The sequence below is a fragment of the Rissa tridactyla genome, chromosome 1 (assembly GCF_028500815.1).
Source record: "Rissa tridactyla isolate bRisTri1 chromosome 1, bRisTri1.patW.cur.20221130, whole genome shotgun sequence".
Taxonomy (NCBI): domain Eukaryota; kingdom Metazoa; phylum Chordata; class Aves; order Charadriiformes; family Laridae; genus Rissa; species Rissa tridactyla.
The window spans coordinates 28,020,038-28,043,401 of record NC_071466.1 but is presented as its reverse complement, the minus strand read 5'-3'; the positions used below and the strand labels follow the sequence as shown (position 1 = coordinate 28,043,401).

Here is a 23,364-nt window from a genome sequence, read left to right as displayed (position 1 = left end):
CTGGCAAAAACAATAAACAGAATTAGTGAAAAGAATGAAAGAAAAAGAGCAAAAGGAAGGAAGGAAGGAAGGAAGGAAGGAAGGAAGGAAGGAAGGAAGGAAGGAAGGAAGGAAGGAAGGAAGGAAGGAAGGAAACCCCATTTCAGATGAGTAAGGACTACTCATCTAAGCAAGGATTTGCAGAATCAGCATGATCACGAACTCAAGTTTTATCCCTGACTTCTTCAAATATAGATGGATCACCTGAACTGGCTAAATCAGAAAACCCTCACATGCATATATTTATAGTATTGTGACTTTAACTGTCTATCTCTTGGGTTTTTTCTGCATGATATCATTTTTCTGCACCAAATAGTTAATTGAACAAATGCTGCAATTAAAAGATAATCTATCTTTAGTTATGTTTGTTTAGTTCTGTAAGGAAGACCGGGATTTGAACATTTCATACAGACACTATATTGGTTAGGACAGTTTATTTTTTTCATTCAGATACTGTGTTTGCTCTGCTTTTTCGTTCAGTTAGTTTTGAAGGTTTTTGATGCAAATATGCTGCCTCGGGAGACAGTCTTCCAGAATATTTTTCTTTTACTTTTATTTCTAAAAAATATTTTTCCTCATGCATTCATGCATGGGTATAATTAACTCTATGTACTTCTGCTGGCCTGCAAGCGCCTGCAAGCCCTAGAGAAAAAGAAGGACCCACATTGCACCAGGTGCTGTACAAATACAAACCAAAATCATAGACACACAGAATCACAGAATCGTCTAGGTGGGAAGGGACCTTTGAGATCATTGAATCCAACCATCAACCTAACAATGACAAAACCACCACTAAACCATGTCCCTCATCACCATGTCTACCCATCTTTGAAATACCTCCAGGGATGGCGATTCCACCACTTCCCTGAGCAGCCTGTTCCAATGTTTGATAACCCCTTCTGTGAAGAAATTTTTCCTCCTATCCATCCTAAACATCCCCTGGCACAACTTGAGGCCGTTTCCTCTTGTCCTAAATGGATGGACTTTGCCAACAGAATTCATGCATTAAGTAACAAGATGACTCACTTTTCTTCCATGGAAGCTGGAGCACCTCACAGGAAAGCAAAACACGTTATCGCTATTTGGAAGGGAACAAAACCTAAGTATAAACACAATGATTCACAGCAATTACGTGCAGCAAATCAGTGGCGAAAGGGTGACTAGAGGCCAGAGCTGGGCAGAGCTACATGCAATTTCCATTCCTTTTATTGCATGAGATGTGTCAGGTCTGAGGGCTAAGCTTTTTGCCTTATGGCAGGATTCACCGTGTCCTCGGATGCTTTTCTTTCATACTCACCTCGGTGACCTCCATCCGTCTCAGAACAAGTGGGAGAACTGTCCTGATTTTCCTCCCCCTTTTGAAATACGCAGTTATGGAAACTCTTGGCCACTGTATAGTGAACCTGGGTAAATGTCCACCTGTCTATTTATGAGAATTGAGGTCGGGGCACACTGGAAGCGGCTGGGGGGGATGAGGCAGAGCCGCAGGTGGGCTGCTGACCTCAGGGCCAGCCCAGGGGCAGAGACCAGCCCCAGCGTGGGCCAGGGGACGCCGTGACACGGCCCGGGTGCGTGCGTGGGGGTGTCCCTCCCATTCCTTTATGGAAGCACATGGAGATGGAGGCCCAGGCAGCCAAGCCACGGAGACGAGCCGCTCTCCGGGAGGCAGGGAGGGAGCGCAGGAACCGCCCGGGCCGGGGCGGGGAGTGGAGGTGCTGTGGGCTGGGCGGCGGCGGCGCCGGAGGAAGGAGGTGGCGGGGGAAGTGCCCGGGGGCCGCGCTGGGACGGGCCGGGCCGGGACGGGGGAGGCGGAAAGGGAGAGGGGTGTGCGGTGAGGGCGGCGGAAGGTCCGGGAGTCGCTCGGCGTCCAGCCTGCCGAGCGCTGGGGAGTCCCCCTGGAGCTGGGCCCGCGGGGAGGCTCGGACGCCGCTGGGGGCTTACACAGGCTGGGTCCCGCGTCCCACAGCAGCGCCCTGACTCCCTGAGCCTGCCCGGGGCCCGTCCCCTGGAGTCCCAGCGTAAACGAGGAGCGCAGGTGGGAGCTCAGGGTTTGTTTCCGTGAGGTAAAACCGTCCGCAGGGGACAAGGCCGCCCCGAGGGTCCGGCGGGCGATGGGGTCGGCTCTGCGGGGAGGGTCGGCTCCCTCATGAGCCCTCTCGGGTGAGGGCCGTCAGGGCGAGTTCCTGAGGCGGGTGGGTCGGTCGGCCCAGCACTGCCTTGGCTGTGACCCCTCCATTCCTCGGGCTTCCTGGAGGAAACGCGACAGAGGGGTGGTTTTTTTACACCAGTTGGACACACAGATGACTTCTCTGCACGGACTCTTAACGCCGCATGCCTGCCTTTGGCCTTCAGGGTGGCATAAAGGGCGTTCAGGCAACTGTGAGAACGGCCCTCCCAGTGTTTTTGCCTATTTAAATAAAATCTTTCTCTGGCACGTTATTTCCAGCTGGGAAGCTGCACAACTTTGATGGATGCTTCGCTGTGTGAAAGGAGGAGCAAATCCCTGACCCCGGGAAGGGTAAAGCCCTGACCTGAAGCATGATAAATGAGCGGTGGATTGGAGAGGTCTGTGAGGGTTGTGTATCTGCCCCCTTGAGTACCTTTACAGTTGCTTCATCCTCCTTTCCAGAGGAGTTTGGCTGGGAAGCCTGCATGCTTGCAGATTCTTCAGCGTACCTCTGCTCCCAAGTTCACGTCCCTCTTTTCCCAGCTTCTCCCAAGCCCTCTGCCATGAGATTTGGGGGAACAGACCTTCTGCACCATGTACTGCAACGTGGTCAGGATTTTCTGTAGCATGATCAACACTGGGGTTTTTATATTTGCCCTTGCATTTTCTTTCTTCCTGTAAACCTAATTATTTCACTTTCTTGTATACCTCTATTTGTATTCCCCACTAATTCTTCTTTCCAGAAGGAAATCTGTTTAGAATATGAGCTGTCAGATGTCATTACGTATTATCAGGAAACTATGTTGCTATGTTTTAAGAACATGCATATTTCAGGGCACACTGATCCATAATGTTTGCATATTTAATACATATTTGCATTTATGAATCTCCATGTCTTTTGGAGCATTGCCAGTTGTCGAACTGCCTGACTGTGGAGAGGAAGTAGGCAGCCAGAAGGAAAATGGTTCAGTGCCTGATCACCTATCCCATTCGGTACAATAAAGCTCATTGTTAGCTGGCATTTCTAAAACTATGATGTTGATACAAGCAAAACCAGAGCTCATCTGCCATTATGGTTAAAGTAGTTTATGTTCTCTACCTATCAAGTGGTATTTAGTCAAATTTAACAATAAAATAATAGTAATAAGCTCTGTGCCTTGATGCAGTGATATTGTTAACACGTGTGGATTCTTGGGAAACCAAAATTATTTAAATCTCACGTTAAAAAAAAAAAGCATCTCAAAACGCATTTGGAAGTCAGCAGTGTAAAATATGGAATGAGTCTTTATGAGTTATTCCAAGGTGTAAAAACCAGTTAACAATTTTCTACTAAGAATGAAGCCTTAACTGTATGATGCTTTTGTGCACATTCTGCTTGTTAATTTTCTCTGTTGCTCCTGTAGTTTAGTAGAGCTTCTAAAATAAGTTGTTATTTTGGTTTTGACCACAAAAATCAATTTTTCGCAGCGTTAGGCACATTTCTTTATGAAACATAAATCTGTATGTGTATATACGTGCACTCACACATGAAAGAGAGGTGCATATACAAAGAAAGCTAGCCTTGTAGTTAAGGTACAGGACTTCAGAGGCAGGAGGTCTCTCCTATCCTGCCTTATGCATTTTCTCTTTGACCTTAGGGATAAAAGTTAATGTGGTTCGCTTTCTTTCCTTATCTGCAAAATAGTGATCTAAATATGCGCCTGCCTTGCAGAAACATTGTTTACGGTAAGTTGTTTCCTCTGGCAGTAAACTGCTTGACATATACTGATTGATAGTTATTTTGTGTATTACCCCTTAGAGAACACTATCAATACGAAATCTAGTCAGTTAAGAGTGTTTCTTCACAACAGGGATTAGCTGACCTCCATTTGCACTGTGTGTGATGCCCTTGAAAGGGGTAATTTCACTCCTGCAGTGGGGTTTACGTGGCTGGTTGCATGATCAGCCAGGTCTGGAAACTGATCTGACTGAAAACCAACCTGACAAAACTCAAAGACAGAAAAATGCTTTTGGCTAGATCGATTTCCCAGTCTTGCTTTAATGCTGGCGGGAGTGGCCAGAAACTTGCAGACTGGGGCAAAAGGAAAGGCAAGAACGCTCATTTTTTTGCAATAGTATGTGGATTTAGTTTGTCTTAAGTCGACCATGAAACTTCACCTTAAGGCAAGTATGTTATGACAGTTTATATGCTGCAAATATCTATCTGTTGAAGACTCCCTGATCACGTTTTATGGGCTTGCAATTACGTTGCTGTTTTGTGCCGTCTCCTTTCCCTCTCTGTGTTGCTATATAAAAGACATGTGCAGGCACTGCCGGTGCAAATCACTGCACAAAAGAAGGGCTGTCTGCAGCAGAGTCAGTTGTATTCAGAAGTACAGTTACATTTCAGGTTGGCTGTGGCAATGGAAAAAAACCCACCATTTTGCATTTCATATCCAGTTTAGACAGAGACAATTTAAATACAACAGTAAATCATGATTTACATCTGGATTACGAAAGCATATAGTAGATTTTTTAAGAAATAAGATACAGTGTTAGCAGGTCTGGACTATAATATTCATGTTTATTTAGTGTTTATATTGTAGTCTTACAGAACAGCTTAGCAGGCTGAGGCCCTGAGGGATATGTAATAAATATCCCCAAAGAGTTTACAGGCTCTGGAGTGTGTAGCAAGGCTACGGAGGCTCAAAAGTGTGCAGCAAAACAGACAAACAAGCAGTCAAGGGCTGGTGAAAATGTGAGCAAGGTAACAAGGATAGTTACACATGCACAACTCCTGTCCAGTCAGAAGCACTAAAAAAGTGACATGCATACATACAGTCCTTTCTGTCCAAATGAACTGCACAGTGATTCAGCTTTGGACACATCTGGAGAACTTCCACCAGACGTATGAGCACCAGGTAGCCAGTGCAGAGGTTTTGATGGGAGTTTAATGTGGCATCATGGCTGGGAGCGCTGTCAGGGAGTTGAGGCAGCCAGCCTCGATGTACACAAATCCCCTGCATTGTGAAATCACTCTTAAGGTGTAGGTGGAAGAGAGTGGAAAGCTGCCAACATCTCTGTGTTCTGGTTTGGGGTTTTTTATTAAGATCTTGAGGATTTTATATTTCATTTGGTTGCTGTTTTATTGGTATTTAAACATTATGTAATACTGCAGTAAGAATATGTATTAAGCTTCAACCAGGCAATGTCTTTTGTGTACCATAATCCATAGTTCCAGCTTGCATGAAATGTCCTCCCAGAGCCATGGAAGTTACTGTTCCCAGGACAGGGTCAAAATTACAGTGAAAAAAATGGTGCTCCTGTGATTCCTACCCCAATTTTTTGGGAGGTTGCTCATGCCAGTCTTTGTGGCAGTATTGCTGTTTTCAAAGGCTGAACCCCAACAATTTTAACAAATTGTTCTAGTCTGCGGAGAGGGTTGCTATGGAAATGAACAGGGCTAACATCTCTGAGAACCCTACTAAAGAGCACTACGCAAGGGGATGGGGGGAATTTAAGAAAGTACAGCATGCAGGGGATTAACATCTTTCTTTAGATTTGTGCACTTCAAAATTCTGTGCGCTTCAGAATTTGGCCCGCTGCATAGAGATTCGGTTGTTTTTTTCAGTCCGTTCTGCAGAAGTTTAATGCAAATTGAATTAAACAAGATACAAGCAAATGATTTTGAAAGTGGTCTCTGGGAGTAGGCTTGTATAGACAAAAACATCTGTATTGAATTATTTTTTGTTAATAATGTCTAGCAGAAAGATGTGATTATAATGGAACTGAAGAGGTTATTGAAGCATAACGCTTTACATGGTTTTTTGGGATAGTTACAGTTTGCCCAAAACCTGAAGCAACTGTGGTGTTCTGAGCATTTGGATGGAAAAATATTGCTATGGCAACAAATTACTTTTATATTCACATAAAGCAAAAATAGATCTCTCTCTCCCTTTGTGGGAAGCACATATTTTAAAGTGCATGAAAGATTAAAGGTGATAGGCAGAAACAGCTGCATGAATATATTTTCATTTTTCTTCATTTAGTTTATACATATTCCTGTATAAATCTGAAATGCAGAAATAATTTACAGCTAGAAGCATTTTGCAGTGAGAAAGTAGAAATGTCTTAGAAAAGGGTGAAAAAAGTATAATATATTCAGAACTTCTTGTTCTGATTGCGGTGTAGCAGCATCAGACTTTAATTGATTAAAACAAAATATCCCCAGTCTCATTCAAAAAGGATGGAGAGAATCCTCTCTCCTCTGCGTGTACCCAGCAAAACTGAAATTGCTTTGTGTCCGTAATTTAAGAAAGAGACAAGGTGGGTTTTTTTTATTTTTGATCAGTCAGGCACCTTGTCAAACTCAAGAAATAGACCTAGTGGCAAGATTATTGATTGCTTCATTTTAGCTGTATGTGTGGGGGGGTGTTTTATTTAGAAGGCATGCAGCTTTTACTTTTGTGGGGTAAAGAGCTTCTGGTACATCTATATGCCATGGTGTGTACCATCTGTAAAGGAAGTATAATATGTCTGCATTGATATGTAAGGTCTATCCTGAGGTTCCCTCTCAATTATTCTGAACCACGTGAGCTGTCTTACACCATCTGTATCTCCCTTCATAACGCACAGCAGAGCAGCCCACATTTTTTGCTTCTTAGCTGCAAAATAGAGGCCTCCTCAGAAGTGGTGTGTGAGTTTCTTGGCTCTTTTTTCCAGCTGGTCTGTTCATGTGGACAGCAGAGAGAGGTACCAGAGAAATAGGGGTCAGAAGTGAGGAATTTAAGGGAGTTTCTGGGACAGTCACTTACTGACATCCCAGTCTCAAACCTTCAGCCTAACTGAAGGACGAGCCAGTCAAGGGGTGAATTGGGGTGAGTTGGAAGTTGGTAGTTTCAAACTGGACTGCTTTAGGACAAATATAGACGTTTATGATATAGACAGACCTGCAGACCTGGATTTGAGGGCCACTTTAAAATTGACATAAAGTACCAGAGAGTTCAAGGGCATCACCTCCTTTCTGTGAATTCCCAGTGCACAAGAGGGTCTGTAAAGGATTTGAAGGGATCACTAAACTGAAGTTCATATTCTCCATGCTATGAAAGTTGCAGAGGCATTTTAAGGCGAGGACAGGAAGGCTCTAGATGTAGTGGATGCAGAAAGGGGAGTAGAAAAATCAGTTGGTTGTTCTGCACCTCTGCAATACCTCATAAGCTGTTTCTGTACTGCTTAATAGGAGGGTGCTACAGAGCAATTAGGGGCAAGCTGGTTCACATCCAGATTACTCAGGGCGAGCTCTCTATCTAGGACACTGACTTCTTCCAAGCTATGTGGTACTTGGCTGCAGGTCTCTCTGGGCCTCAAGGGATTCTTTTGAGGCCCAAAGACATAAATACTATTTTGTGGCTCGTTTCCTTTTCAGCTTGAACTGCCTGAAGTAATGTGATGCCTGTGTTGCAGCTCTCCGCAGTCTTGTTTGCACAGTGTGAAACAAGGTGCATGGCATACCCTGAGATACAGCAGGAGGATATATGGAAGAGATTGAGTGTCTGAAGCTGGGATTGTTTTAAGTCCCGCTGGTGCAGTTATACCTCTGCTGCCTGTTGGAGACAGTCCCTGGAGTGAGCTCTCCCCCATGCTGTGCCTGGGTATCTTGGAGAGACCCAAAGTATCCCAAAACGTGCTCTAAGAGTTAAGCAACATGGGTGAGCAGAGATCCAGTCCTTTAGCTTGGTCCCTGGCTCACTTCAACACTGTGCTGACACAATTTTGACTATGCTTGTACAAATATATAAATCCTGGCCATGTGTCAGGACTGGGCACAGGCCAGGGACTCTCGCAGTGGGCAGTGTGGGTGCAGCCATCCAGTACGGAGGGGTAGGAAGTTTTTGTGTGGCTGTTGTGTCCCAGTTGGCCTCGGTGCCAGCACAGTCCCCAGCACATTTAATTTACTGCCGTTGGCTGCAATACTAGTGCCACTAGACATGGTGTCACCATACTATGGTCAGAATAACCCAAATAAAGACTTATATCCTTTTATTTGTAAATATCTGCAACTAGTTTATCGTGGGTTTGGAAAGAAAATGGAACGGAATAGGTTCTATAATGGGTCCCAGTCTGGACAAAATTTCAGTAGTTTAAATTTTCTGGCAACATTGTCAGAAAACATGTCTTGGACTCTATTCACAGCTACAGTGCTTTGAGTACATGAACTGGATATCTTAAAAGTTGTGTATATCCACACAATGCAAAATTATGCCTTTGAATGCTGTGCTGACATACCCTCAGTTACACTGATGCAAACTTGTTTGCATCAAAGGAACAGAAGCGGGCTAGAGATATTTTTGTATTTGCAACCCAGAAAGGGATGGGAGAGACGTGTCATGTTCCTTAACACGGTACTCAGAACTATAAGACTCTTGACTTCTGCATATTCTCCCTATTTTTGTCTGAATTTTTGCCCTCTGTGCCCTGCATTTTGTTCTGCTCAAAGATGTCAAATGCAAATTTAGTGATGTTACCAGTTTAGAATAAATGGTAAAAGTCTTGGATACCTTGCTACATCCCATGGCCTTTTTCTGAGAAAGAAGGGAGTAGCATACATTTCTTTTCAATTTTTGTGTATTTTTTCTCTCTAAGAAGAAAGAACATTGAGGAAAGCATGCAGTGTGACAGAGAGTGCACACTTATAATTTAAAACATGTCCAAAGTAATTGACCCCATTTCGTAAAGAGGAGTGGGTCAGAATGAGGTATAATTCTATCTTAATCTAATCTGAGTTGTTTACTCACTTGGTCCTGTCCTCTCACTCTCTCTCCACCCTTACTGTGTAGTTTTCTGGAGTCTTTCAGGTTCTGCTTGGCACTTTTTTTTTTAATTACTTAAGAATGAATAGAGTTGGATGTGGCTGTTTTACGTCTTCTTTCCATGTGCACTCCGAATGAAGATAAGACTAGAGTATCTTAGTAGCAAGTGGAGCGTTGTCTACCAGTGATATTCCCACAGGTGGGATCTCTGCCAATGAGACGTCAAACACAGGAGGTATTCACAGGTAGTGATTTTTCCTATTTTGTCAACCAAAGTCCAATGACTGTTTTATTATTGCAGACCATGTCATATATTACCTCTAACATAACATTAACAATACGCCTGTGCATGATAAGTCTTCTCCTGCATTAGGCATAAATCAGTACGGTGGAAAACAAGGAATTTTGTAAAGAGACTGCTATAGACTGTGACTAGCATATTCATTTATTCCTCTGTTGTTGGTGTAATCTAACAGAATTGCTGCACAAGTGTTTTTTGTTTAGTTTAGTTTAAGCAAGTTTTTGCAGAACAATGAACAAAGGGATTTGGGGATTTATACATTCCATTATAAATACAGTGGCATTTCCACGACCCTGTTTAGAAGAATAAAGCTTCTATTTGTCTCCTGCTGATTCTGTCAACATTCACACGGTAAGTTCAGTAGAAATCCCTCAGGTATTCCAGTGTCAGACCACAAAGTCATTTCTGCCGTTTAAAGAAAATACTGTGTTTCAAGGAACAGGGACTTCGGGGAATATTCCTCTGAAGTGGAGACTTGATGCAGCAATGCAGATGTAAAGAACTGAAAGGCTGGGCACAGAACTGAAAAACAAGCGAAATAAAAAGACAAAAAATATATATCTTCTGAGTTAAGTTACCTTGGAGAAAATCTGCAGCAACTCCACAACATCTACAGAATTTCCTGGAATAGCTGAGATGAAAATATATGCATGCCTGAAGATAAAATGAATGGCAGTAAGCAAAGAAACGCTAACCTGTGCTGGCAGCAGATAGTTGGGGAGGAAAAATAAATGGGATCATGAGTTTCTCCTTCTTTCTTTTCACAAATGTTAATCCTTTGGATTAATTCAGACCCACTTAGACAAAGTCAGTTATTACAGAATCCAATTACTTATTTCATTTCCTGGTTTCCAAAGGATACACATCTCGTGCAACCATGTTGCCTTGTCTGCCAGTCACTCCTTTCCCCACTAATTTCTTAAAATGCTGGCTGATTTTAACCAAAAGGGCAGACAGGTACCAGGCTCACAGCTACTGTGTTCCAACATGCATGTGAAACTCAGTGTGTGAGTAGAGGAAGGACATCCAGAGCCACCAAGGGACAGGTGGTTATAGTTGAGCCTTTTACCATTTTGATGGGCACTGACAATTGGCTCTTTCACATGTGTTTGCTGCCTGCCAGGGCGTGGATAGAGGCGTGTGTGATGCCATGGGGCACACGGAGCACCAAAATGATGAGGTCCACACGAAATAGAAAGTGGAGAGCTGGTTGTTACACACACAGATAATAGCTGAAGCATAAAGGGGGCAGAAGGTAAGCATGATGCAGTACTGGTGCCTGTGGTACAGTTCAGGCACAGCTTACTGCCCATTGAACTGATCTCAGGGCTCTGTAGGTGAAATGGCACACAGTAACGGCAGAAAGGGTCCAAAGGATGGAAATCATGCCTACTTATATCATAGAGATGACTTATATTCTGTTGGCTAGAATTGGTGCTAAATTGTAGAGGAGTGGACCGTGATGAAGTAGGCTGCGTCTCTGCATCTCCCTCCTGCTGGGCTGTAGTGGTTTTGCAGTATATTGCAGCCTGAAAACTGCTGAAACCTGCCCTGTGACCCTAAAAGGAATTTTGCTCAGCCTGGGATTGGCAAAACGCAGCACATTCCAGTTGTGTTCCTTCTCCACTGTGGTAGGTGGCAGTTCCCCCCTGTAAGGGCTTTTGGTATTCGTAAAGCACCAACAAAGAAAATCTGCGACAAGATGGATTGTTTCTCAAATTAGAATTTGGATTTGGTTGTGTGGGATAAATTCTCACCATTGCATAATGAGGACAGGACTGGTATTGATTCTGTAAAATTTCCTTTTCATATTACCTGTACAACTTGAAGTAGCAACTCTAACACTCTTGGGTTTTCATTCATATAATTGAGAAGACAGGAACTTTTTCTGTCTCTTTCAAAATACTTTTTAAAAGATTTTTCCAATCTTCAGTCTTTTGAAAAGGCATACATACCGAATATTTTTCTCTAATTGGCTTAACTTTTGGGAGTCAATATTAATGGAAATTTCACACTCTTCGTGATACTTTTTGTGGCTTTGCCATGGGGACACACAATTATAAAGCTTCGTGTGAAAAAGCCTGTGATATCATTTGGAGATGAAAGCATTCAAAGTCCAGATTTCAAATCCCATTGCAGCAGAATATTTACTTGTCAGATCTTGCTCGTCGTCAGTGTTGAAATGCATGTAATTTCCTGCAAGGGAGGGTTTTGGAATGTGAGGCTGCAGCAGTAATGACAGAAATTTGTACGGTGGTTGAGCCGATAGTGGGAGTGTGAGAACTCTGCATTGTAAAGTCAACACAATGCCAGCATTAGCATTCAGATGAAATTTAGGCTTCCGTGAAGAGGCTGTCATGCAGTCAGTTTGTCAAGATAAAACCTCTCTGTGTTCATGTACCCTGCGAGCGGCTCTGCGGTATTTCAGAGGTGAAGTGCAAGTGCTTTTTTGGAGCATCGGTGCTGTTCATCCTTGGCATGGGGTGCCCTCTTCTCTAACAGGAGAGGTTTTGCCTGCTAGCATTTGTAATCACTGTTGCATAGTTATAGCAGCGCTTTTGGGGTGCTTAGGGTGCTGGGCAATGGACTGGGTCCCTGTTGTGCGAGGCAGTGGCGAGCCACGAACAAAAGAGTTTACAATTCACCTCCATAGTCTTTTGCATGCGAACGTGAATGGCTGTGCTCCAAGGACTGGGTTTTTCCTTGGCATGGTGCTGTGCCTAAAGAAGGAAAACTGTACTAGCTCAGCTAATGCAGTTATTCAATTTCCAGTACAATTGTATTACCGTTGTATAACTGCATCAGAACGAATGTTTTATAACGAACATGGGCAGAGAGCAGCGTGCTCCTGTCTACTGCAAAAGTGGGCTGGGCTGTGATTCAAGAAACAGCACAGGGTTGCTGGCAGGCGGGGTAGTAAAAGAAACGGGAAGACAATTCTGGGTCAGCAGCAGTCTCTGACAGTGGCCTAAACACTGTCTAGTATTTTGTGGTGTCGAGATGGATTCTGTACTCATTTCCCAGCCTTCACTTGGCATACTGCATGTCAGGGAGACAGGGATAAAGCTGGGAAGTCACTTGATACTCTGCAATCCCCTGCTGCATGCTTTTGATTCAGTGTCTTTGTACATCAGCCTGCTCATGCAGACAGGCCCAAGGCAAGCTTCGAAGGGAGAAGCAGGTGGAAAAAGATGGGCTTATGTCTGCTCGGAGGCATTTCCTTCATAGCAATGGACACATGGTCTCTTAAGAATTGTTCTACGATCAGAACATGGGAAATTTCCCCCAGACAAAAAAAAAATACAGGGTTGCAATGGTTTTAACCAAGTATCTCAGCTGGAGACCAAGGAGTTCTCATTTGGTCTTCACTGTATGTATGCATTCTACTAAGTGTAGGGAGGCAGTGAAAAATAACAAACTCTGATCAATGGGTAAGCTCATCATGATGTGTGCTCACAGGTCCTCCTGCACCATCACCCACCTGGAATCCACAGCATATGCTTTCAGTCTGGGGAAAGCAGCGCTCACAAAAACTTTGTTGACTAGTGAGGGGAGGTAAAATGAAAACTAGAATACAGGCAGCTGCTAAAAATTGTGTTTCTCTAACGTGTTAGCGTTCTTTGAAAGTACCTTCAAGCTAGTGTGGAAAGAAGAACAAATGGACATAGTTCTATCCTTTTGAAAAGGTTTGATAGAAGTTTTTTACAGGAGTTTGTGAGTAAACTTAGAAACCACAGAGTGACAGATGAATTCTTGTCATGGATTGAAAACAGACTAATACATAGACAAAAAATGGATGCAGCAATAAACTGTCTATTCTAGGCAGGCAGATGAGCTCATGGTGCATTGTCTTGTGAGCTGAAACAATGGTAAATTTATTCAGAGGTTAAATAGCCAGTAGGCAAATATGCTAATGTTATATATAGAAGTAAATGTTACCTGTCAGATAAGTAATTGGGTGACAAGGCAGACTAAGCATTTCCACTAAAATTTTAACCTATTTTTTAAATAGTTGAGCAGTTTGGAGCGTTGCCTCTTCTCTAGTTTATATTTGTATATAAGCGAAATCCTCAGAAAGCAGGACATTTAAGTGTAAATGGGTGGGTTTTTTGGCCACTGAGACTGAGCCAGTGTGTGCCCAGTCTTCCTACAACCTTTCAAAATAGCAGGATTTGTCTGGTTGTTTTGTTTTGCAAGGATTTGGGTCTGTACACACATAGGCAACCTGGTTTAGCCCTCTGCAGAATCACACAAGCACTTGTGATGGGAGATGGAGGAGATATGAGTGGGGGAAAAATAAGTTATCTGGAAAATGGTTAGAATTCTTTCTGTATTAGTATTCTGAATTTAACAGATGGGCAATAGCTTTCTCCTTATTGACATGACAAGCCTATTGCCTGGCCATCATTGATTCATTTAGAGGACGATTATTTTCCCATTGTCATCAATGAAATCGGACTAGGGCCCCAGATACTTCTGTGTTGGATTGGTGTCACAGCAGATTTAATAAAGCTGGCATTTATATTCCGCGGAAGAATAGAACAGGAAGATACAGAGGATGCGACACAGTCAAAAGTCACACAGAACAGCTAGAAACAAGAACAGAATTTCATAAAATAGAACTGAAATAGCCCATTTTTGTAGAAAGGTGGTAAATATTTTCAAAACAGAGAAACAAGCATGCAGTGTGAAAAAATGTAAAAGGCTAATTTAAAATTAGTAACATTAAAGAAATAACACTTTTTTTTATTTAAAAGCACATATAATACATATATACTAATATATATGTCAGTAAGCATTTTGCAGTTGGTTGTGGTTTCATTCAAACTGGGGGGAAGGAGAGGGAGCAATCCCAAATTTATTCTAAATAGGACGATGATAGAGATTATCACTCCCAGGAATTCAGGAGACCGGAGATGTTCTCCCTTCTATGGGCCTGTCACGGTGTCACGTACAATTTTCCCCCAAGGTTTCTGGTGTGTGCTGCAGCCGGAGCCAGACCTCCGGACAGGAGGCACCTTTGGCCTCTGCCAGCGCAGCACTTGCTTTGTTTCTGGGATAAAACTTGTGTCTGCAGAAATGTTTATGAGCCATTACTGACATAATGTGGTCTAAATTAATCTTGTTTTATCTGTTCCAGTTAATGGTACTTTAAAATTCGGTAGTCAGTAGAGAATAACTACGCTTTTAAGAATTTTCAATTTGCCAAATGCATAACTTAAGAGTTTGTAATTAAAAGAAAGGCACCTTTACTTTCTATGAAATAATTTTTTGGGCCTCCCAAGATGTGAATTATACTGAAAGGTTGAACATCTTATAATTAACACTAATTTACATGCATACTAGTGCTCTGTGCTAGTGGAATCAGATCCATTCATCCATGTGTCTCAGAATCTTTACTGCTAAGAGATAATTGAGGTTTTTCTATGCTATAGGTAGAAGGGAGGGATGAAAAAGGTGTCTTTGTTCCATCTTTTTGACTTATGGTCCTGTGAATTGGTCAATCTCTGTTATGACTTGGTTCTGCAGCTGCTTCATTCGATGTCATCTGTGGCCCCATATACAGCCTTGACCCCCCAAGGTCATTCTTGCCATGGAAGATCACTTGCTCAGTGAGAGACACAAAGATGTAGGTATGTTGCGTTTGCCCAAGCCGTGAGGGTGGCATCAAACAGCTTACAGGAGCCCCTTAGGCAACTGTTCTCCCTAGAGTCCTTTCAACAGAAGTGAGAACGCTTCAGATGACTTACAGATCTGAAACCTGTATATTCTATTATTACAAAAATATTTTTTTGTGTTTTGCTGTAGGTCACCAGGATTTTCATCTCCTGAGTGGTTTCTGAAAGTTTTATTGACTTACCAAGCTCTTATAGGTCGTAATATCAAACGTATCCATCTTCTATAAACATTTTCAATTGTCCTGGTTTCATCTAAGAGCTACTGTAGGAGACAGTTCTTCTGAAGAGCATGAATGACTGTTCTAATAGGGGATATATATTTCAGATTCCAGGAAGGTTTAATATCTGTCTGAGCAGCAAAGGTTTTCCCTTCCCTTAGAAACTTGGATTGATGTCATCCTGCATGGAGCAGATGCTTTGACATTGAACTTCTCTGATTATTTTGCTATATGAGAAGCTATAGGCCACCTTATTCACCAGCTGGTCATTATTCTATTGTCTTTTCTTATTCCAATTAAGAGAAAAATGTGGAGAAAAATTATGAGAGACTTTGTTTTGCCAATTTTTCCTTTGATTTCAGAATACGTTACTGAATTTTTGGCACCCTACATCCTATTGCATTCCTTAGGCCAAGGACACTGAGTAGGACAGATTGCACAGGCAGGAGAATTACTATTCTTTGTCATCAGTTATAGTCCTGTTGGGGACACTGAAATTTTCCTTTGGCTTCAGAAGAACTTTCTTTATTTTAACTTCTAAAACCATGTTTATTCCAGAATGCATTTCCTACAGCAGACTGTAATATAGTTTTTTTAATCTCTTTTGTACTTTTTTTAATAAAGTGACTGGGCAACAGGTAGCAAGTACAGTCATGAGAAATTAATTACTAATAACTCCTACTAATTTTTTTATGTTGCCTGTTGTGAAGCTTGTTTTGTTTAGTGATTTGTATATCAAAATTCTTTTAGAACATTCATTTGACTTCAAAACTTAATGCTTAGGATGCTGTAGTGCAGTAGGACTTGTAACTTTTTATATTCATACATCAACAAATATATTTTTACAGATCACATCAGATTTGTCTATTTGTGAGGACTACTTTGTGAATTTTCTAATAAATAAATGACCTTTGTTTATCTTTCAGACTAATTTTTGCCAACATCACTGCATTGGGTAGAAAGGAAGAGAGATCACCTTCTAGGTTTTATGCCCATGTATCATAGAATCTTCATGGTTGTAAAGGACCTTTGAGGTTATTGAGTCCAACCATACACGCACAAAAAAACCCAAACCCCTACAATCTCTGCCACTAGAGAATGCCCTGAAGTGCCAAATCTACACGTTTCTTAAACACCTCTAGGGATGGTGACTCAACCACCTCCCTGGGCAGGCTGTTCCAGTGCCTGACCACTCTTGCAGTAAAGTAATTCTTCCTAATATCTAACCTAAACCTCCCCTGCTGCAACTTCAGACCATTTCCTCTGGTCCTGTCATTATTCACCTGGGAGAAGAGGCCAACACCCACCTCTCTCCAACCTCCTTTCAGGTAGTTGTAGAGGGCAATGAGGTCTCCCCTCAGCCTCCTCTTCTCCAAGCTAAGCACGCCCAGTTCCCTCAGCCCCTCCTCATATGACCCGGTCTCCAGACCCCTCACCAGCCTGGTAGCTCTCCTCTGGACACGCTCCAGCACCTCAATGTCCCTCTTGTACAGAGGGGCCCAGAACTGAACACAGCACTCGAGGTGAGGCCTCACCAGTGCCGAGTACAGAGGCACGATCACTTCCCTGCTCCTGCTGGCCACGCTATTCCTGATACAAGCCAGAATGCTGTTGGCCTTCTTGGCCACCTGGGCACGCTGCTGGCTCATGTTAAGCTGGCCGGCCACCAGCACCCCCAGGTCCTTTTCTGCTGGGCAGCTTTCCAGCCACTCTTCCCCAAGCTTGTAGTGCTGCATGGGGTTGTTGTGACCAAAATGCAGGACCCGGCACTTGGCCTTATTAAACCTCCTACAGTTGGCCTCGGCCGATCGATCCAACCTCTCCAGACCCCTCTATAGAGCCTTCCTACCCTCAAGCAGATCAACACTCCCACCTAGTTTGGTGTCGTCTGCAAACTTACTGAGGGTGCACTCAATCCCCTCATCCAGATCATTGATAAAGATATTAAATAAAACTGGCCCCAAAACTGAGCCCTGAGGACACCACTGGTGACCGGCTGCCAAGAGGATTTCACCCCATTAATCACAACTCTCTGGGGACGACCATCCAGACAGTTTTTAACCCAGCGAGGAGTACACTTGTCTATGCCATGATTCGCCAGCTTCTCCAGGAGAATGCTGTGGTGTCAAAGGCCTTACCGAAGTCCAGATAGACAACATCCACAGCCTTCCCCGCATCCAGAAGGCGGGTCACATGTTCACAGAAAGAGATCAGGTTCGTTAAGCAGGACCTCCCTTTCCTAAACCCGTGCTGGCTGGCCCTGATCCCTTTAATGTAAAATTACTTCATATCTCTTGATATCTTCTTTCACTTCCTCCCCACAGCACTTCTCCACAGCAGCAGCCAGGGCTCCTTTACCACAGAGAGCAAATTTATAAATTTTGCATGGCTTCCAAATCATCAAGGCTTTCATAGAATTCAGCTGGCTTCTTGGCTGAGGGACACGGGACCCTCACCCTCACCGGAAGGGAAGAGGCCCTCAGAGTCAAGCCCCGGCTTCTGCTGCATGGAGTACAGAAAAATCCCATGAGCTGACTGAGAAAACATGGTCTTTACCTTAGGCTAGCTTTAGTCGCATGCTGGGATATTCACAGTTGCTAAGTCTGAGTCTTTGGTGACCCCTTATTTTAGTTTGACCACTCTCATTATGTTGTTTAGCACTTTGGCAAGGAGATGAGAAGACTACAGATCCATCCTGTCCTAACTGATATACACAATACACGGAAGGTCACGTGCAGAGCTCATGTCAGTCAGTAACTGGTACAAAGTTACATCAGTTCAAGATTTGGCCCATGGCATTTTGGCTAATATCTTTTACTTTATCCATATCCTGGACGTAACTACGGCTCACTGAACAGTTTTAAAACATCTATAAACCTGAGGAGTGTAGCAACTGGAATGAATGGCTTCAATAAAAATATGTTCAGTGCCAGGTTATGAATCCAGTCACGCTGGTATAAAGCCAGAGTAATTCTGTTGATGTCATTGGAGTTACTTTGGCATTACATTATCATGACACAGATCAAACCTCAGCTCACAAGTGGCTCCATATTGCTTTGAAATTTTTATGGATTCCCTTTTGTCTTGCCTGTTCTCTTTATGTCATGTTTGGTTGGTTTGGCTTAAGAAAATAATTCAGGATTTATCCACAGCCCTTCCTTATTTTTTTTGGTCTGAAGTCAGTTGTAGAGGGTTTTGGTTTGTTCTGAAGACAAAGAGAAATAGCAAACAAGCTGCCATTCTGTTCTATTTTATGAGCTAGCAGCCAAGAGCTCCCATTCTTTGGATTTCTGAAGGGCTTGTAAAGTTTCATCTTTTTTAAGCTGAAAGGTATTGCAAAGTGAACATCGTTTTGTCTGTTTTCATCTCAGCAAAAAGAGCCCGGGGGCTGTGCGAGCCACTATTTGCAGACAGGTTAAATTGTGGAGGCCTGCAAGACTGGGGCCTTGCAACTCCTGTAGCTGTCAGAAGTAATTCTGGCCAGAGAGATGTCAGCTTTGTAGTCAGCATAATTAGAGCAACCACTTGGCATTGTTTGTATGTAAGGAACAGAACAATAGGCATTGAGACTTTATTATTGAAAGCAGCTGCAGGAGAGGAAGTCCTGCAGTCAGGGGTTAGTTAGTAAATCCTGCTCAGGACATTTTAGTACTGCAATTCAGATTCTCATGATCCTTTCTGTGAGGCTGGAAGCTATTTTGCACTGTCTTCTAGCTTTTCTGTCCCACTCTTCCCTCAAGTATTAAATCTGTGAAACCAAATTTAGAATTATCGGAGGCCCCACTGTGATCCCATAGCTATCTGTGAGAATATAACAGGGTGTATATACTGTCCCTGTAACTTTGATGAGCTGAGCATTGTAAAACTAGCTAGGAGAGGCTATAGCTGGAATTAATTGTGGAAACTCTTGCCAACTTCGGTGGGGTTGGATGTACGTATTTTAGTGGGCTGCAGTTGCTTACGGTGAAATCCTTGCTGCTTAGCTGGGGCACTGCTACACCAACCAGACTTTCATGTTGCTTGCTCAGAGGTGGGGAGAGCAAGGAGGAACGGGGAGTGGGTCAAGCAACTCAATGGAACTACAAATTTAGAGTGTAAGTGGGGAAAAGTGGATTCCCCTAGAGACCTTCATGTGGACTTACATGCCATTTAACTTCAGTGCCTTTGCCTTTCCACTGACTGTGCAGAGTCTGTGGACTCCTTCCATGTTAATACTGCATTGCTTGATATGCTTCTCCAATGGCCACCTCCGTTCTGCTTAAATCCAGTATTTGGCTGTCTGAATGGAAAGGATGAGGAGCCAGAAGGAAATGTGACGTGTCTCCATCTCCCTGAGATCGACGTTGCAGAACCTCCTTCGGAGGAGACCTCAGGGCAATACGAGATGTCTGTTCCTAACTTCAGCAGAGCAATTACAGCACTTCTCAAAGCACTTCATCAAAGAGTTGATGGCTCTACTCAGCCTCTCTGCTCTGGAGTGTCTCCTAATGACAAGGTAATATGATATCCTTGGCGAAAACACTGCGCCTTTTGAAATTTTGGCTGTGTCTATACTGATAATTAAAAGGTGAGGGACTGATCCCTGGCCCTGAGACCAACGCTGTTTTGTACCCCCTCTATTATGGGCCACCCTGTTACAGCAGATAAGACTTAGAGAAAACCAGTCAGAGCGCTGAAACCCAGAGCCAGGGAATGAGCTAACAGCTACAGGGTGTGGGTGTACCTAAAGGTTATGTCTCTAGTGTGAAAGACGAGGTCAGGGGAGTAGTCCCTGATCCATAAGCCAAGTGTCTGGCTTGTGTCCATGCTGCTTAGGACTAAGCTTCTTTTGGAGCAGGTTGGCCACATCCATACTACATAGCATGTGTCTTTAGCTGTTTTCTGACTCCCTGGTGGTGCTTCTATGACCATACGCTGTGATGATACATCTGTGTGTTTTTTCAGTTCAGAGGGGGATCTTATTAATCTATATAAATACAAGATGGGAGAGTGTAAATAAGACAGAGCCAGACTCTTCTAAAAAAAATCTGCTTGAGCATAAGGAATGTATTTTTACTGTAAGGGTGATTAAAGACTGGAAGAGGTTGCCCAGAGAGGTGGTGGAGTCTCCATCTTTGGAGATGTTCAAAACCTGCCTGGCCATGGTCCTGGGCAACCTGCTCTGGGCAGGGGGTCGCACTAGGCGATCTCCAGAGGTGCCTCCTAACCTCAAAGGTGCTGTGATTCTGTGGCTGTAAGAGATAGCATTCATCATCATCATCTCAGGAGAGAGATTTCTGTGCATTCATGGGTAACTGAGGTTCAGAATTTGGGATAGTTTCCAACTAAACAACGACACACCTAATGTTTATGTTTAAAACATTAAGCAAGCCAAGAGAGGAAGCAGGGGTCTGCTTACTGGGATTTACATGGTTTTTATCTGTCTGTATTTCATTTCAGATGAGTCATCTCCCCAGGCTAGGCCAGATTATACTTCTGCACTTTCTGCTTAGTTGTATTTGGGCTGGTTTTGGAGTACTGATGAACTTGAGCAAAGATGGCAGAGCTATAGACAGAGGGGCTGTGGCCTGGTCACTAGCCCTGCTTGCTGTGGCATGGGCTGCTGCACAGCTATCCTTACAATGTCTCCACTCTCACACCCGTCTCCTCTTCAGGATTTCTATACCATCAAAGTTTTAGCACCAGGGGTTTTTTTAAAGGCTGGGGGCAGGGCCGGGGAGGGGGGGGAAGCTAATCTGTTGGGCAACCGGCTTTTTTTCCTTCCCTCATGCAGATTAGATTACTCATCTTTCCACGAACTTTGTCTGTGGATGTTGCTGTTGTATTTATGCATGCAATTTTCCTTTCTCTCACTCTCTCACCTGCTGCCAGGTAGCCATTGTGACATTTTGGGGTTTTTTTCTGCCTTTTCTGAACTGGATTCTTGGCATGCATCATGGAATCACACGTGCACAGAAGAAGGAGGGGCAGGGAGAGATGCTTCTGGCAGTTTAGAATGGCTTCTCCAAGCTGGGGAGCTGTGTCGTTTCTAAATGGATGTGATGTTTTAATGATGGTCTAAACTAATGTGAAATCAGGTTATTGACTTCTGTTTCAGGACCTGATGATGCTACCATACCTGCTCTGGTGTTTCATTTTCTCTGTAGTTTTTTTCAGGCTCTGCAGTTAAAAGAAACAGAGGTGGGGAAAGGAGAAGCTTTTTAAAATGATCTTAAATCAAAAGCTAAGAAATTAACTGTTACAATTCCAAAACCGCAGCTGTTGGTAACAAAATTAAGTACACCATTCCGTTTGGCTAAAATTGTGTAACTTAACCCAGTTTATTATTCAGGTGCCTTGTTTACAATGCTGAAGTTTTAATGAAAAAAAATTTATTTCAGTTCCATCTCTTCTGCTCTTTTGTCCTCAGGAGGGAATATGAGACAAGAAGCTCCCATTTCCCCTCTGTGACAAATGTCCCACGGGCCAAGCAGGAGAGTTACAAAGCAGGAGCTTTCCCCCCAGCTGAATTGGCAGGACTCAACATAATCACTTAAGCATGAACCAGACTAGTTTTCTCTCCACTTACGTAAATCCATAATACTTAAATCCATGGTCCTTCACTGTTGAATTACTGCCAGTGGTTTCCAAATACAAACTCTTTATTAAATAAACAGGGATCAGATGACATGCGTTAGAGTGCAGATGACCAGTGCTACTGTAGATCGCTTCTATCTGAAAAACACAGATTTTTAGGGGGATGCAGGATGCATGCAAGAAAGGATTACCAGGCACAGATGGCAGTGCTCATTTATAGCAGTAGTGCAAGGATGTGATAGTATTAACAAGAGAACGGTCTGAATTTGTACATGATGAAAGTGAAACCCATCATCTGGTTATGCAGGAGAGAAAGTCATTGATACGAGCAACCGGCAATATTTTCCTGCCTAGTTCATTGTCAGCTACATTAGTAAAGACGCTTGAGCTATTCCCATGTGAACTAGCACTTTGAGCCTAGTCACTCCTTTGAGCCTAAGCTGGGGAGGAGAAGGAGGAATAAAAGGGTATAGTATCATGTCAGTTGGGAATCTCACAAGTCCATCTGCTGCATTGCCCACACTCTGCCATCATCTCCTTCTGTGACAAGGTGACCCTCTTAGTGGGTGACAGAAAGGCTGTGGATGTTGTCCTCCTAGACTTCAGTAAAGTCTTTGACACCATTTCTCACAGCATTCTCCTGGAGAAGCTGGCTACTCATGGCTTCAGTGGGCGTACTCATTGATGGTTAAAAAACTGGCTGGATGGCCAAACCCAAAGAGCTGTGGTGAATGGAGTTAAATCCAGCTGGCCACCAGTCACCAGTAGTGTCCCTCAGGGCTCAGTTTTGGGGCCAGTTTTGTTTAATATCTTTATCAATGATCTGGATGAGACGATCAAGTGCATCCTCAATAAGTTTGCAGATGACACCAAACTAGGTGGGAGTGTTGATCTGCTTGAGGGTAGGAAGGCTCTATAGAGGGGTCTGGAGAGGTTGGATCGATCGGCCGAGGCCAGTGGTATGAGGTTCAACAAGGCCAAGTGCCGGGTCCTGCACTTGGGTCACAACAACCCCATGCAGCGCTACAGGATTGGGGAGGAGTGGCTGGAGAGCTGCCTGGCAGAAAAGGACCTGGAGATGGTGGTCTGTAGCCAGCTGAATATGAGCCAGCAGTGTGCCCGGGTGGCCAAGAAGACCAACAGCATTCTGGCTGGTATCAGGAACAGTGTGGTGAGTAGGACTAGGGAAGTGATCATCCAGCTGGTGAGACCGCACCTCGAATACTGTGCCCAGTTTTGGGTACCTCAGTACAAGACGGACATTGAGACACTGGAGCGGGTCCAGAGGTGGTCAGCAAAGCTAATGAGGGTCTTGAGCACAAGTCTTATGAGGAGCAGGTGAGGGAACTAGGGTTGTTTAGCCTGGAGAAAAGGAGGCTGAGGGGAGACCTTATTGTTCTCTACAACTACCTGGAAGGAGGTTGTAGTGAGGTGGGGGTTTGTCTCTTCTCCCAAGTAACGAGTGACAGGGCAAGAGGAAAGGTCCTCAAGTTACAGCAGGGAAAGTTTAGATTGGGTATTAGGAAAAATTTTTACACTGAAAGGGTTATCATGCATTGGAACAGGCTGCCCAGGGAAGTGGTTGAATCACCTTGCC

General features: G+C 43.6%; 1 protein-coding gene across 1 annotated transcript in view; it reads left to right on the top strand.

Moving 5' to 3' along the window:
• Positions 1-1,668: 1,668 nt before the first annotated feature.
• Positions 1,669-23,364, top strand: part of LOC128904172 (probable tRNA methyltransferase 9B) — a 48,157-nt gene continuing 26,461 nt past the window's right edge. The window contains exon 1 of the mRNA XM_054188125.1: positions 1,669-1,751. The gene's annotated coding sequence lies outside the window, so the exon portion shown is untranslated. The remainder of the gene's footprint in view (positions 1,752-23,364) is intronic.